Source organism: Anolis carolinensis, chromosome 3 (genome assembly GCF_035594765.1).
Source record: "Anolis carolinensis isolate JA03-04 chromosome 3, rAnoCar3.1.pri, whole genome shotgun sequence".
Taxonomy (NCBI): Eukaryota; Metazoa; Chordata; class Lepidosauria; order Squamata; family Dactyloidae; genus Anolis; species Anolis carolinensis.
In genome coordinates, this window is record NC_085843.1 from 29827114 (window position 1) to 29844256 (window position 17143).

The 17143-nt window shown below is 41.4% G+C and overlaps 1 long non-coding RNA gene across 2 annotated transcripts in view; it reads left to right on the forward strand.

Moving 5' to 3' along the window:
• LOC103278433 (uncharacterized) overlaps positions 1-17143 on the forward strand; it is a 30546-nt gene continuing 13403 nt past the window's right edge. For both annotated transcript variants that reach the window (XR_010004085.1, XR_506049.3), the window contains exons 1-2: positions 1-366; positions 4714-4775. This is a non-coding gene — a long non-coding RNA (uncharacterized LOC103278433). The remainder of the gene's footprint in view (positions 367-4713; positions 4776-17143) is intronic.

Here is a 17143-nt window from a genome sequence, read left to right on the forward strand (position 1 = left end):
TCTGCTTATTGTATTTCTGCTTGTGTATTGGAGGATAGTGCGTGTTGTGTTCGTGGTGTGGGTTGGTGGGAGGACAGACAATGTAAGAAGCCCCGCGGAAGAGGTCAAGCATTCTTAATCAGCCGAAGCCAACGAGATTTTCCCTTTGAATCCCAAATGGAGCTCTAAAGAAGGGGGCTCCCTGCCCCTCCCACCTCCCTTTGGCCCTTCACCAATCTACTAAACAAAGGCCAAGGAATAAAAGGCTGTTGTGTGACAGCCAATTGTTTCATTTCAAGTTGCTGGCCGGCATCTTAATCTTCATTTATATGCTGATTCTCCCCCTTCCTTGTCTCAAGGGGATGAAAACGTCCAGGGTCTCCTCAGGTATGTTCTCCTTTCTCTTAAAGCATTTCCTAACATTTACATTTATTTACAACCATAGAGGGATAGAACCAGATATTGTAAAAGTTACTTTTGGGACTATCACTTCCAGCAGTTGCCAATGAGATGTTTAGCCAATTAGTACTAACAATCTTGGATGAAACATATAAGACAAGTAACTTCTGAGGGTTGTAGTCCAAAAATGTAGCTTTCCCCAGCTGTGCTAAGAACTCAAGAGAGTGGCAGTGAATAATGTGCTTTGTCCACAGAATCCTAAAACTCATATTTCTCTTTTCCGCTGTTCAAAAATTGTTTCTATATTCTTTCTTTTTTAAAAGGGTTGCTTAATATACATTGCCTTTATGTACTTATTTAAATGTTTCTATTCTTCTATATATTATAAGATCTTAGGGCAGCATGCAACAAACCATAATGTCAGTTTAATATAGAGTTGCCAGACTGAGTTCTGTAGAGAACCAGCATGGTGGTTTGAGCATTGGACAATAACTCTGGTGACTCCTCAGCCATGGAAACCATTAGGTGACCCTGGGCAAGTCACATGCTCTCAGCCCCCAAAGCCCTGTCTGCCTTAGAGTTACTTGAAGGCCAACAACAACAGGAGCAACAAAGAGAGTCCACTACTTTTAATGGTTGTGTAGAGGGGAGAATTTCCGCAGAGGCTGCTTGTCATTCAACCAGATACAAGCAACACCTGCTGATATGCCCTCTTTTACACAGGCAGAAAGTATCAGAGTCATCTCCCATTTTCATTCTGGCAACCCTCATTATGACACAATTTTAAATTTAAAATAATAAAAATTGAGCAGACACTCCAAATGTTTTAAACCACCTGTGAACATACAGATTTTGATAAAATAATTAAACCCAAAGGCTTTAATAAGATATATTTTTACTTGGTGTTGGAATAAAACCAATGCTGGTACTAATCAGCTCTCCAAATCACCCATCTGGCATTCTGGTGGGTAGTTCTGGGAGTTTTTGTCCAAAATAGTTACTCTAATAAACAAAGATCAGGTTAACTACTACTGTAACTACTGTAACTTCATTCTGCCAGTGAAGGTGAACAGCCCTGCTTTACCCTCAAAATAACAACCCCGTGAAGTATGTCAGTCTGAGGAGAGATCAATTGACCTAATGTGACCCTATGAGTTTTATGGCTCCATGGAGACTAGAACCCAAACTTCCCAAGTTCTGACTGCCGTACCACACTATGTTTCAAAAACAAAATCTCAAAAGATCTATAAAGAAATAAAAATTGAAAGTTTGATTTACAAAGTATAATTCAACTCCTGCTTTACAGTGGAACACAATTCCTAAAAACAAACACACACACACTCAGAAATGACTTTGCTATATTTAACATCTGCTGGACACACAACAACCATCCGATTCATCCCCAGCAAAACCAACTCAGAGATAGCTGATTCATACCTTTCCTCTTGAAAGCAACTAAAGTCTTTGATGCAAACTTCACCTGTCCAAGATGTTGACAGCCATTCATCCAAGTCCATAGAACAACTTTGAAGTTTTCTTATGCCTCTTCTCTTGCTCTCTCTTTAAAAAAAAAAACCCTTGTAGATGACTATATTAAAGGAAAATGAGCCACAAGGTGTGTTTTCTATGTTTGTCTGTGTCAATATTTAAAAGTACTGCTCATTAATATTTTTATGCCTTTATATTTTTGTTTACTAACCAGTCTGAGCCTCTGTCACATGTTCTAAGAACAGAAGATTCTTGACAAGTTGTTATTCACATTTTGCCACTGCTGGTTGTGCTATTGGGGCTGATGTTTGCTTTCCAGTAGCTGATGGCATCACACTTTACTATCCTATAAATACGCACAAGCCAAATACATATTTATAACTTTGAACATCTAGGTGTTTAGATAACATCTAGGATGAAAACAAGACTTGTTGAAACCTAAAATTTTAAAGAAATCTCAAAACTTCACTAAAGATTTTGATGCCTGAGTGCAAGGCAATAGCATGGTACCACATGTATCGAACCAAGTCAAGGAAAACAGAACAGGTTATTGACAATGCATATGCACCAATAGTTACTCTTAATCAAAAATGTAAAGGAGTTTGAGCTTGCAAGCCCTAACTCCCTTATAGCAGACTTTCTTAAACTTTTCCACTCAAGACCCCTTTTGGCTCGAGAAATTTTTACATGACCGTAATTATATAGGTATGTAAAATAGGTATAAAATAAAATAAAAATGTACTAATAACAAAACAGTATTAGTGAGGCTTGCTAAACAGGCTGGTTTTCCTTGTTATGAAGTATAGTGGAAGCATTTTTTGCAGAGTTCACTGGAGTAAAGGTTTTCCCCTGACATTATGTCTAGTCGTGTCCTACTCTATGGGTTGCTGCTCATCTCCATTTCTAACCCAAAGAGGCAGCGTTGTCCGTAGACACCTCCAAGGTCATGTGGCCAGCATGACTGCATGGAGTGCTGTTACCTTCCCGCCGGAGCGGTACCTGTTGATCTACCTTTTTGAACTACTGTGAAAATATCCCAGTTTCCCCTTTCTTCTGCCACTTTCCTCCTTTGTCTTCAGCTTACTTCAGTTGCTGCAGGCTAAGTTCAAAGTGCAAATTTAGTTTGCATCAACTAACACAGCAGTGCAGAAAAGACAGAAAAAGAGGTGGTAAAATCTTGCCCTTCCCAGTCAATTCAGGCAAAAGTAAACTGCCGCAGCCTCTCTTTCTTTGTCTGTTCTTACTAATGAGTAACCTTTGCCATCTCACTCATTCCTTGGTGTTGCAGGACCACAAGTCTCCCATTTTTATCTATGAAATTGAGGGTATATGTAGGGCTGGTGTTGTCCCAATTACTTCAAGGTTGCTGCAGTTCTGTGGACCAGACCTTACCCATGAAGATTGAAACAATGTCCTGAGATGCATTTGGAAGGGTGTTAGATATAAAGCATATGAAAAGGGTGCAATAAAATTTGCATGCACACACAGACACACCACCATAAAAAAACCCCAGAGGCCACATGTTCTCCCCCTCACCTCAGTTTGCTTTATGGAAAATCAAAGGTTGCCCTCATAACCTTTGTTTTTTCTAGTCTGGTTAAACAAAATGTGATTAGACACATCTATTCAGCAGCCTCTAACCAGGCTGACAAGACTCTGATGAATGGGAATGGCCTCAAGCATGGTAGCCTTTCTTTTCATTGTCGGTGACTTCCCACATAAGCTGTCTTTCATGCCCTAATTCTTTATGCTGGCCCACAAGCATTTTGGGCTGGAGTGTTTTGACAAGTTAATGAAATTTGCTGTGCACTGGGGAAGTCTGAACCCAAATGACACCGTCACCGAAATTGTACAATGCTCCCAATGTAGCCTCTCTGACAGAGTTGTGGGGTTCTCCTACATTGTGAAGGAGTAATTTTGCCCTGTTCCCCCACTTTGATTAAATTTCTGGGACTCCTTTCTATCAGCCTTTTATTCTCTTCATTCCCAGGACATGAATGACCTGCGTCCTCTAACAAATTGTAAGACAGTCTACATCATGTTAAGCAAGATCACATCTTTGCTGTGAGAAGGAGCAGGGAGGATGAATCAGAGGTGATTTCCCATCTTAAGAAGGTCCTTGTGTTCTGTTGAAAACAATTGGACTGCAGCACAATTATCCTAGGCAGGGTTGGCCCAAGACATTTTGCAGCCTGAGGCACAGGCACAAGTAATGTCCCCTATTCATTCTCCAAGTTAAGATTTGTTGTTGTTGTTGTGGTTGTTGTGTGCCTTTACATTGGTGACCCTGATATGAATTTATTATTTTGGGCCAAGAGCATGTGACTTGCCTAAGGTCACCCGCTGGGTTTTCATGGCCAAGTGAGGAATCGAACCCTGGTCTCCAGAGTTGTAATTCCAACACTCAAACCACTCTGCTACAGAATATATAGCACTGTACTCAAATTTAACCTTTATTTTGGCATAGCAGGTAGAAAGTCTTAAGAGTTTTCTCCATCTTGGCTTTCAAAATATAATAATAACTAAGTAAATAACCCACACAGTTTGACAGAACTGAGAAACACTATTTTTAACCAAACCCCCATAATCCTTGCCCTCCCCCCTGCCAAATTCTGTACATTGTAGTCCAAATACAGTACATAACTTTCCTAAATTCTATAATTGCATGCAATTGGTCTTGCATGACTGCATGGGGTGACCCATGCTATCCTGAGGCCAAAATAATACTTCAAATACCCTGCCTGAAGGCAGGACCCTCCTGAGGATAAAAATATATGCCCTCCATGTATTCCTATTTGGCAGGGGCAATTCATGCTGTAACCAGACTTGATATTTTCTTCCTGACAGGATGATGACTGGGGTCAAAAGGCTTCCAATTTACTGCTGTACCAAAAGAAGCTGTCTCCCAGGTAAGTGGTCTCCTCCACAAGATGCCAGTGATTGTGTGTGGCATCTTAGACATCCAAGACTTCACACACAAGACTCAAATGAGATGCCATCTGCAGCATCACGTGATCTCAGTATCCGGAGGAATGAATATACAATGACATGCTTAATGACAGATTACTTTGCATCCAGCACCAATCATATTTCTACCCTGGGCATCACTCTGTTGCTGCTTTTTGACACACAATTGAAAATATATACCCAAAAGATAACATGAAAAATGCCAGTTTCAACAAAGCCAACCATGGCTCCATGGGTTAAACCCTTGTGCCAGCTTAACTGTTGACCTGAAGATTGGGTTGCTGACCTGAAGGTTGCCAATTCGAATCCATGAGATGGGGTGAGCTCCCATCTGTCAGCTCTAGCTTGCAGGGATATGAGAGAAGCCTCTCAGCAACACATCTGGGCATCTCCTGGGCAACATCTCTAGACAGCCAATGCTCTCACACCAGAAGCGACTTAAAGTATGTTCTCAAGTTGCTTCTGACATTAATTCAAAAATTAAAGCCAGCAACCATTTTGCCTCCTGCTCTTCACTTCCCATGTGGAATGTGTTGGCTTCAAGAGAATGGAATCTGCAAATGAAATGGTAAAATATGTGCACTTTGATTTTCACCAAGACACAAAGTACTTCCAGATGGTTCCTAGTATTTACAGATCAAAATAGTTACTGGGGATACTATTGGGAGAACTTCTTGTGGAGAGAAAAACTGGGTATAAATAAACATAATAAACATAATAATAAACATAATAATAATAATAATAATAATAATAATAATAATAATAATAATATACAACATAGGAATATACAACATAGGATGTTGTCTTGTGGCCAGTGCTGATGTCTGAGCTCCTAATTTCATTAGTTTTAGGGATGGAAATCATATTTGAAAATATTTCAAAAATTGTCACACACACACCCCCCCCCCCAAATGTTGAGAAACCCTGGTAGAAATAGTTATGGTCTGGTGAAAATCTTCACACTTGAGATTTATTCTGCATAATATTCGCACGTGGTTGTTTTATGCACAAAATAGCATTTTCTGTGCAGAAAATAATACTTCTATGCAAAATTATTTCCTATGCGGGAAAAATGTGTTGCTGGCTAAGAAAATTCTACAACTGGATACTTCTGTGCTATTCAAATGTGGGGGCTGTGCATCAAAAATCAGCCTTTTTGCATAAATATTTTCTGCACAGAAAATGCTGTTTGCTGTACAAAGAAGGTTGTTGTCTGTGCAAGACAACCATGTGTGAATTTTTCACACTATAAATCCTAAATTACTAACAAGCTTTGAAATAATATGATTTTCAAAGATTCTCACGAGAGAAAAATTACTAAAATTACTCATTGATTCATTCAAGAAGACATTTAATGAGAATTTACATTTCTAGATTATCTTTTTATGTGAAAAATTAGTAATGGAATGGAAACTATCTTGTCCAAAATGTGCTGAATTGTACCTTTTTGACAGCACTGTTTAGGGCAAGAAGAAAATGGCATAATTAGTTTTTTTTACTGCCTTTTATTTTTGCTTTATTCCTGGGCCCAAATCCCCACATACTCACAGGAGTGTGACCCATTTGAAATATTATTTCAACATTATGCACCCCTACACATACATCAAGAGGCAAAATGCATTGTGGAAAACAATAATCTTGAATCATGCTCAGTTAAAAGCCAACAAACCTGTGAGGTAAGGCAGACAGAGAGTGACTGACCCAAGTGAGTTGCTATGAATTTTCCAGGCTGTATGACCAGGTTCCAGAAGCTTTCTCTCCTGGCATTTTGCCCATATCTATGGCAAGGTGTTTGAAACTTGGCAAGTGGGATTTATAAATCTGTGGAATGTTCAGGGTGTGAGAAAAAAACTCAAATGCTACATTCATCAAAGGACAAGAGTGATCCACTCACCTCTGCAGGAGTCTACCATATACCATGCAGCTGTAAACAAGTCTCCAGAGGGACCACCAAACGCAGCATTTCCCAGACACAAATCAAGGAACATGAAAGGCACTGCAGACTAGTCAGCCATACCAGAGCATGATGAACCAACCTGGACACAGCATATTATCTGAGAACACAGAAATGCTGGACCACTCTCACAACCACCATGTTGGACTACATAGAAAAGCTATTGAAATCCACAAGCATGTGGATGAGGATGCCTGCTATAGATGTGGGTGAAACGTCAGGAATTAATGCTTCTGGAACATGGCCATACAGTCCGGAAAATGCACAGAAACCCAGTGATTCTGGCCATGAAAGCCTACAACACATTGACCCAAGTGACTGATTATATTGGTTTAATTTATCAATGTTATGTTCAATTCACTGATATTAGGTTTAATTTAATGTTAGGTTTTTAATGCTGTTTTCATATGTGGGCTCTTGTTTGGATTTTATGCTAATATTTATCTGTTTTATGAAGGTATTGAATGTATGCCGTTGTTTGTGGGAATCTACCCTTAGTCTCTTCAGGGAAATAGGGCCGAATACAAATAAAAACATTATTTATTTATTTATTTATGAATGAAAACTTGAACCAAATCGCCTGTTCAGAACTCTTACAACTGTATCATTTATTTGTCCTGATACATCTCTCAATTTCTGTATAATCCAGAAATCTATGGATATCATCATTCATTTTGTCTTGTAATTTAACCAGATTTTCCTGTAAAGAAGCCACACATAAAAGCTTTCCTCCCACAGGACCCTGGTTTCAGCTAGTTGGCAAAACGTAGTACACACTATGTCTTGTTGCTGCCATCTTCTGGCAGTAGCAATACTTACAGTTTAATGCTATTAAAATTAGCTGCAAGCTTGATAAAAGAAGCGCATATCCTTGTGATGCTTATTGAAGAACAGCTGGGCTCCGGAAACAACACATTGCAATCCTCAAGGGTCAAATATAGAGGAGATTTCAATCTGCATTAGGCCCCTGCCTGTCTGATCGATGAGGATATAACTGCCGGACCAGCATGGACAATTTTTGTAGCTGGGTTCCTACTATTGCTACCCAGGGACAACATAAAATTGCGCCTACCTCTCCATGGACTATATCAGTTTTTCAGGTTGCTAAAACAGAGTCATGAGCCAGTTGCTGCAATAGCTTAAGACCTTTTGAAAGCATGCTCAACCAAAGCTCAGGAAAATTACCTTTCTGGGCAATAACTCCCAGAATCCCCTCTGAAAAAGCAACGTTTCCAGATTTCTCAGCCAACTAACTTCCATTTCCATGTATCAAGCAATTTTATATTTAGGAGAGCAACTAGAGTTCAGCATGGTTAAGACTGTGAAATCCCTGTGAAATTTCAACCCAGCCATGAACTCTCTAAGTCACCTTAAGGCAATATGTTCTCCTTTAGTCCCACCCCCACCTGTTAATGCTATTGCTTCTTGGGGCAGAGGGAGCATGTCTCTGAATACTAGCCACAGGGGAATTAAAGACAGCTAACTCTCGCATAGTCTTCCTCGTGGCCTTCCTGGAAGCATCCAGATGGCCACAATGGAGAAAGAATATGCTGTATTTGATATATTTCCAGTCTGCTGTGATGGGAGTTGAAGGGAGCCATGCAAGAGGAAGATGGCAGTGTGCCTTAGAGCAATGCTACTCAAAACTGTGATTCAGGGATCAGTAATGGTCCCCCGGTTTTGGCTGCTGGTCTTTTGTGTGTTTTCATCCACCAAGAAGTAGGCAATGGGCACAAATACAGTGCCAACCCCTGGCACACACCAGTCCCAAACAGGAGACAGTCTGAGAATCATTGCCTTTGAGCTACCAAGACTCTATAATGGAGGGAAGACTCATACTATATTTCAGATGTTGTCAGACTGCAGCTCTCAGTATTCCTTGCTACTGGCTATGCAGGATCAAGTATCTGGATATGGGAGCCCAACAACATCTGGAGGATCTCATGACTCTCAACCCTACTCTAGAAAGTTCTGAAATGAGATACATGAAAGCCCAGAAACCATGTATGTGGCACTGCACAAAGGCCATGAGGAGAAAGATTGCCTATACAACAAAGCTGTTCTAAGGATAATTAACACTGCAGAATTATAGTAGTTTGAAACTACATGGCACAATGCTATTGAATTCTAGGATTTTGTAGTTTTGTAAGATATTTACCCTTCTCTGTCAGACAGCTCCAGAGCCACAGCAAATTGCAAACCTCACAATTCTCTAGGATGGAGCTATGGCAGTTAAAGTGGCATTGAACTGCTGGCATTAAAACCATGGCAGTTATTTAACTGCCCTAAAGCACTTAGAAAAATGTAAAGTATGAATGTATCAGGGTGGAGACTGAGCAGCCTTCCAGAGGGTTTTGAATGGCATCCTTCACCAGTATCTATGAAAGTTAGGATGGCTCCGAGTTGCAGTCTAGCAAAATCTGCAAGATCACGATATTATTACTTCTAGTCTAAGAACATAAGAAGTGGACTTGTGTCATCCAGACAGGTGCATACTGAAACAATGGTGGGAAATATTGGTATGATCTATCTCCCAATCTGATCCCACCCCCAAAACCTCCCTGAAAGCCAGGAATCAAAAGAGTTCTGTAGTACTAGTGAGTGGGGTGCTGAAGGAGGACATGTCTGATCTGCTCCTTTGGTGAACTGCAATACCATGAGCAGTTTTGGGGTTTCTGGGGTTCTGTCATAAATAATTATTGCACTGCAGCTCGTTGATGGGAGGAAGATGACGTTATTATCTTTCTGTTCCCCATTCACTAGCACTGTAGTACTCCTTTGGTTGACGTGGCTACCTGGCTTTTAAGGTGGGGTTTAGTGGGTACTCATGATTGTGGCGAGAAGCCCCCGGTGGTGCAGAGGATTAAACCAATGAGCTGCTGAACTTGCTGACTGAAAGGTTGGCTGTTCAAATCTGGGGAGTGGAGTGAGCAAATGTGAGTAGATGAATAGGTACTGCTCCCGCGGTAAGGTAACAGTGCTCCATGCAATCATGCCAGTCATGTGACCTTGGAGGTGTCTATGGACAATGCCCGCTTTTTGGCTTAGAAATGGAGATGAGCACCAACCCCCAGAATTGGACATGACTAGACGTAAAGTCAGGGAAAAACCTTTACCTATGATTGCGGCAATGGAACTACAAAAGTAAATATGAACAGCCAAATTACCAGGTCTCAAATCTAGCTTATAATATTGTCAGCCAATGTTTGGATCCATTCAGCTCCAGATATTGTTGGACTACAACTCCCATAGACATGGGCAATTGTATGTCAAGCTGATGGGAATTCCAGTCCAACAACATCTTGTTCTCCCCAACTTCAGTCTACACTGAGTGGAAAATGACTCTCTCTGGCAGAGATGCCAGGAGTTGAACCTGGAATCTTCTGCATGGAAATCATGTGCCGTACCCCAGGGCTGTAGGTCTTCCCTATCAGTGTCATAATTGCAGGCTTTGGCTTGTTTCTTTGGGGAGAATTGAAATTACCCACCAAGCTGCCTGATGGAGTTTCTAATATGGGCTGGTACAGCTTTGACTCTCCATGGTTGTTCTTGTCATGTTATCTCCTATGCGGGAGGTTTGCTGTCCCTCAAAATTGACCGCTTTTGATTGAATTTAAGCTTGCCTTCCAGCTGTAACTCTCTCAGGCTAACCATCCCTAATCAGTTTGGACAGGAACCATCTGTTAAACCCTTTGGTTACAGAGAAAATGCTAAAATCAAAGCACTAAGACCCAGTAGCGATGTTGTCTGTGAAATGTTCTATGAGGGCATAGCACTCTACCGCAGTAGCTAATTTCCCAAATATTGGGCACCGTGCAACACCCAAGCACAGATCCAAAGATGGATTTTAAAAGATCTCTGTTCTCTTTATCTCTTTTTCTCTTTTAAACCTGAGCTGTGAGTGTGGAGCTCTCTAAGCTATTTATCTAGGGTTCTCCTTCCAAACAAATGATAATAAATTACATTTGCATTAGCCTCTAAAGGCTTAAGGAAATAGATATTGTATGCTTTGAGACAGATACAGTGGAGCAGGTTGGTAGATAAAACTACTTTAAATGCAAAAAACGCTTTCTTATAGGAAGAGACAAAATACATGCATATATTTTCAGGGTTAGAAAAGATACCCTGAGTGGTAGAAGCTGGTTTCCCATACCCTCAAACTGCCCCAATTTGCGTGGGGCAATCCTGATCGATCCTCTGTGATCTCACCTTTTCAGATATTTTTAAAATGTCTGTTTTTTTCTCCTCCTCCAACTTTTCCATTTTGCTCTCTGCTTATTTCAATTACAGCAAACAGAGCCCAAAAGATAGTTTACCTGACTGGATTCATTCATTTCATGTATGTGTATTGCAAGTTTTGAATAAATACTTGAATTTAAAAAGTCAGCCAAAACATATTGAACTGCTCTTTTTCTTTCTGGAGGATACAGGGGTGTAACTGCTCTGCAAGCTGGAGATTCTGAGAGTTGAAGTTTACAGTAGGCTTGTGCACAGATTTGGTTTGGTCGGTTCCCTTCGGCCAATCCGGCTTGTTCGGCATGTTCAGCATGCCGTAACAATAAGGGCTCAGTCGCCATGTTTTCTTTGGCAGAAACAGGTAATATGACAGCCAGTCATGGATCGTCCTCTCCTATTCGGCATCATGCGATGAGCAATGAGGCTGCCACATGCTCACACGGGTTTTCCCTGTGAGTCCTGCCTGTTGGGCCAATCAAAATAAAAGAACGCCATGATATGTTTTATAAAAACTGGGTCTATTTGATGGAGTGAGCACCTTCATGCATCCTGGCTCTAGAGAGGTGCTTCAGTACGATTGTCTTGCCACTCACTCTCAGGTTTATTTTTTGGCTTGGCTTGGCCTCTCTCTAGGATTGAAACTTTTCGATGTTCCTTTATTTTCTTGATTCTTTTTAATTAATGGGACTGGGAGTTGGGAAAGTGCGGGATGGGTGGTTGGGGTGCGTGTGCGCATTTGAGGACTTGGGAGTAAGAATGAGCATCTCTTTGGTCTTGGTGTGCTTTTCCTTAAAAATATTTGGTTGGCTCTGAGACCCTTTAGCTTATTTTTCTCCTTCCCTCCTTTCCTTCAGAAAATACTTTTAAATAGTTATTATTATTATTATTATTATTATTATTATTATTATTATCCCAGCAAACAAACAGAAAACTACTACCTAGTTACCTGCCTAACTATAATTTCATTCATTTGCAAAGAAATTCTCTCTGTTTATATTTCTCTCTGTGCTCTTTGCCTTCTGAATTTCAAGTAATAATAATAATAATAATAATAATAATAATAATAATAATAATAATAATAATAATGTGTACTAGTAATAATTCTTTGGCTGTTGCCAATAATGGGGCACTGGGCTGTGTGATGTGGAAGTGCATCTTTGACATTTGGCAGGAAGGAATGGTGCCCTGCTGCTGCTCTTGGAGAAGTTACAGGGTGGGGCCAGCAGGGGATACCTTTTTGGGAATTTTTAATGAGATTTTATTTCTAAAAAGAAAAGAAATTCCTAAAAGTCAGGGGATGAGCCAAACATTATGAAACTTGGTGGGATAACAGTGGCTGATATATCCTCCAAGTGTGGTCATTATCATACCAATAGCCCTAAAACTGACAGGAAGGGCCAGATCTAGCCTTATTTTTTGGCTGTGGACCAACAACAGCTATTCAACTACTCGCCCATTTCCAGGAGATGCACGAAAACTGATCTGGGGTATCCTGAAATTCTGCCAGCAGAAATGGATCAAGGTTCAGCCAAAATGCACAAGCCTAATTTACAGACAATAACAATTCCCAACTCATAAAAAGACGAGTTTTATCCACAGTTTTACATACTCATATTCCAAAAAAAAAAAAAACCAACAACCCCAAAACCAACCATCCCCCTGGAACTCTTTGTGGGCATTTCTAAGTCCTTCAGTGTGATTCCATGGTATACTTTTGACCCATAGTCAAAGTATAGGGTTTGATATTATCCATAGTTTCAGGCATCCATGGGATATCTTGAAAAGTATCCTCTACAGATACAGGAATCATATTGTAATGTCAAGATTGGGCCGTTTCATAAATGTTCCAAATTTTTACAGACATAGGGCAAACTTCACCTGTGAATTGGATAATGGGTAGAGTATAATACAAGGATGCCCAGGGCTCTCCTGAATTTCCATCACTGAGTATTACAGAGCACTTGACTAAAGTAAGCTTATATTATCTGGCATCAGTTGGGTTTCCAGGCCTGCAGTCAGCTTTCAAAGCAGGGAGGCAGATGGGTTATGTAAATAAGAGCAAATCAAAAGCAACAGATCTGCAGAGAAGAGTAGACAGAATTTCCCCCTAGAGCTTTTGAAATTAATGTAGCAATGGCAAATACTTACCGAGTGAGGTTTCAAACTGCACAGAGGGAAAAACAAACAAACAAACGCTGAGGATGACAGAAAGCACAGGCTGCTATTATAGTGGGCACATGGTTTAAGTCTGCTTCATTTGTATCTTAGGCAAATTACCTAGTTATATAGAAATATTTAACAATGGAACATTATTGACAAGTGAAGAGCTATAGCAACAACATACAAATATCTAAGTTTTTTTCTTCTTTGGAAACTGGTTTGATATTAAAATTTGAAATGTGAACTTTACACAGGCCCGGGGGTGCTGTTGAGGTCCCCCCCCCGGCGGGGACCATGGGCTCGCTCGCTGCCGAACATGAAGGCCTGTTCGGCGGCGAGCAAGATCTCCCGCTGCAGCCTGGCCAGCTGGGCAACGCCTGCCGGGCCAGGGCGAGCGGGGTCAGGGCGCACTGTGCAGGAGGTGGGACCTGGCTGGGCCTTCGCCACGGCCTGGAAGGACTTTCCCGCCGCTTCCTGGCTGGCTGGGCCAGAGCGTGTGGGGCGGGAGGCTGGGCCCCATCTGAGCGGGGCCCCGCCTCCTGCGTCGCACGGCCACGCCCCGCCTCCCACACTGCACGAGAGGCAGGGTCAGGGCGCGTGATGTGGGAGGCGGGGCCAGGGCACGGGAGGCGGGGCCAGGTCTGGCCACGCCCTGCCTCCCGTGGCACATGGCCACGCCTCCCACAGCACAGGGGGGGCACATTTTTTTTTTAACTTAACAGTTAAAATTACCTTGGGTCGGCTCTGACTTTACATCTACTTCAGTGATTCCCAACCTTTTTTTGACCAGAGCCCACTTGACCAGGGAACACTTTGACCAGGGACCATTCTCCAAAATTAGTACCAAAGGGGTTACAAAATATTTTTGATCAACTTTAGATTCGGTGTGGTTATTTGGGGTGCTGATTCGGAAAATTGCATTGGATAGACCACATCAGTTCTAGTTTCTGATACAGAGCATATGTCATGTAGTAGTTGCCATCTGCTCATCCACAAAAAAAACATATTTAATAATCTAGAGCCAATATGGTCTATCCAATGCAACGGTCAGCTCTGCAGAAAGGAGCGGAAATAAAATTAATTTTAAAAATAAAGAGGAAGGAGGTTCACAGACCAGATTTTCATTCTCATGGCTCACTTCTGAGTCTCAGCCCACAGGTTGGGAACCACTGATCTACTTGCGCATCCTAATAGATTGAAGAACTGACCCAAAATTACATGTATAGTCACACATAAGAAGTCTGTGCTATGTATATTCTATTAAACTTGTGGTTTTCCGGTCTTTGGTCCAAGTGTAAATGCTCCCATTTTCACAAATACATATGAAGCTACCTGAGATTTTGCTTGCTTGTTTCTTTAGTTGACATTTTCCTATTTGAGCCTGCCTAAGTTTTGAAATCCTTGGAATAGACATCTTTTTTTTTACCTACTATTTTTAAAACCTTACTTAGCAAGGACTATAAGAGAGGTCTTCATCATTAATTTCAGGCTGTGCCACTCTCTTTGAAGGGAGGTTAAACTAGCTCCTTTCTTACTGTATGACCAATAAGCAAAGATATATATAGAGAGGGGGGGGGGGGGGGAGAGAGAGACATAGACTTTTGGCAGTTGACTATTTGCTGAAGAAAGAACTTTTCATGAGTGGAAAGATACCTTTCCATCCATGTGTTTAGAAACTGGGTTGCTGTGAGTTTTCCGGGCTGTATGGCCATGTTCCAGATGCATTCTCTGTCAGGGAATCGGCGACCCTGACTTATTGATGAGCCAGGTCCCATCTCAGCTCTCCCATCAGACCACTCTGCAAACGGCGAAAGTGGCACTGACCAAGAACGACAACTTCACAGATTTATCTGTGCTGAAACTCAGCGGCACTGAAAGCTTTATTTACATTATTTACAGTGCTAATTAACCAAAGCTATCAGGACACATGTTGCATCCATGCTACCGAACATGGAGCACATCCGTCTCTCACAAAGTCCGTTCTGTCTGTGCTGTAGCACCTCCTCTGCATTCCATGGCTTGTGATGCACATTCCTGTCACATAGCACAAACGGAAGTCTTTGCCATTTGCCCTTCCAGCAATCAATCAGGGCTTGCTGCAATTAACCTCTTGACTGCTGGAATACTTGCCGGAATGAAATACATACACTCCAACAGCAACAATAGATTATACATTTCACTCTATATCACAAAAACACTAACATTCTCTCCTGTTTAGAAACTGTTCCATAATTCAATAATCTTTTAATATTTTCATCTGTTATATGGATAGCTGAACAATTCCAACATGAACTTTTGTATTTTAATGATATAATACAACCCCTTTTTCCACAGATACGGTGTCCATGGTTTTGCTTATGCACACTCTCAAAAATGGAAGTGTTTGTGGACCTCTGTAGGCCCTCCAATGTCATTTGATAGTACATTTCTAGCAAAGAGATAGTCAAAATATAGAGTATTATATTTTTCACAGTTTCAGGTATCCATGAGAGATCTCAGGATGTATCCCCTACAGATACAGGGGCCATACTGTAACTGGTTTAATTTTATTGCAAATTGTTTTAAGTGCCACTTTGGGGCAGTAATACACCACTCCTTTGGGCAAAGGCCTTGCCCATTTGTAGCACACTCAGCTGGCCCCTCTCCACACCCTAAACTGGACCACTCAAGGAAGTCAGGAAAGCTTAAGATATCACTGAGATGCTCTCACAAACACTCTGTGTTTATATTTTCTCCATGTATATTTTACCCATCCATGTCTAAAATACCTTGTAATAAAGTATAATTACACCTTTCAGATGTGCTGGAAGCCCATTTCCTATAGCCCCAGTCAATACCCCAACTGTCTAGGTATAATGGAAACTTTGTGTTGTCGAAGGCTTTCATGGCCGGAATCACTGAGATGCTGTGAGCTTTCTGGGCTGTACGGCCATGTTCCAGAAGCATGTGGACAGTTTCAACAGAAAGGAGGAAACCATGAAAATGAACAAAATCTGGCTACCAGTATTTTTAAAACCCTCTAAAATCAGGACAGTACATAAAGAACAACGATCAGAAAATGGGAATTCCAGACAAACAATCAGGGCCAGCTAACACCTCCCAACAAAGGATTCCCTCAGGCAAGAAGCAGACAGGCTTTGAATTTGCAAGGCAATTAAATGCTAATGAAGGTGGCCATTTACAACATTCACACTTGCCTCAAACAGACAAGAATTCTTTCTCCCAACCTGAACCTTCCACAGATATACGATAAACCCCACGTGCCTAGTTTCCAACAGATCTCACAACCTCTGAGGATGCCTGGCAGAGATGTGGGTGAAATGTCAGGAGAAAATGCTTCTGGAACATGGCCATACAGCCTGGAAAACTCACAGCAACCCAATGGAAACTTTAATCAGTCATATGTGGAGCGTGTTAGGCAGGGGAGGCAAGATGACCTAATGCACTGTTGGGTCGGAATGAGGCAAGGTGTATATTTGCATTTTTTCTTTGTTTTTAACTAAATGCTGAAGATCTACACCTGGATTCTGATGCAAGAGATCTATTTCTCCCATATACCTAGGCAGACATAAATCCTAACCAAAAAATGGAGTTTCTGCAGTTGCATGTCTGCTGCCTCTTTCCGCTAACATCTTTAGAACATGTGATGTATGTCATGTCTCTGTTTGTCATTCCCCCCCCCCCCCCCCCCAAGTACTCCATCACCACTGACAGTCAATGAACAGAGGCAAGGAAATGCATAAGGCAATGAAGTCATCACATGTTGCATTGTGCTGTTCCATAAAGCACTGGTGAGAAGAGGGAGAGACCAGGAATGCTTAATTCATGCTTACTTTGGGTGTGGGAAAATCTAGTAAGTTTAGACAACGGCCATCAATCGATAGACTGCTGGGTCATTCATGGGTTCATTGGTACCTGTGAGAAAATGGCACATTGAAAGATAAGATTCACCCTCCTCCA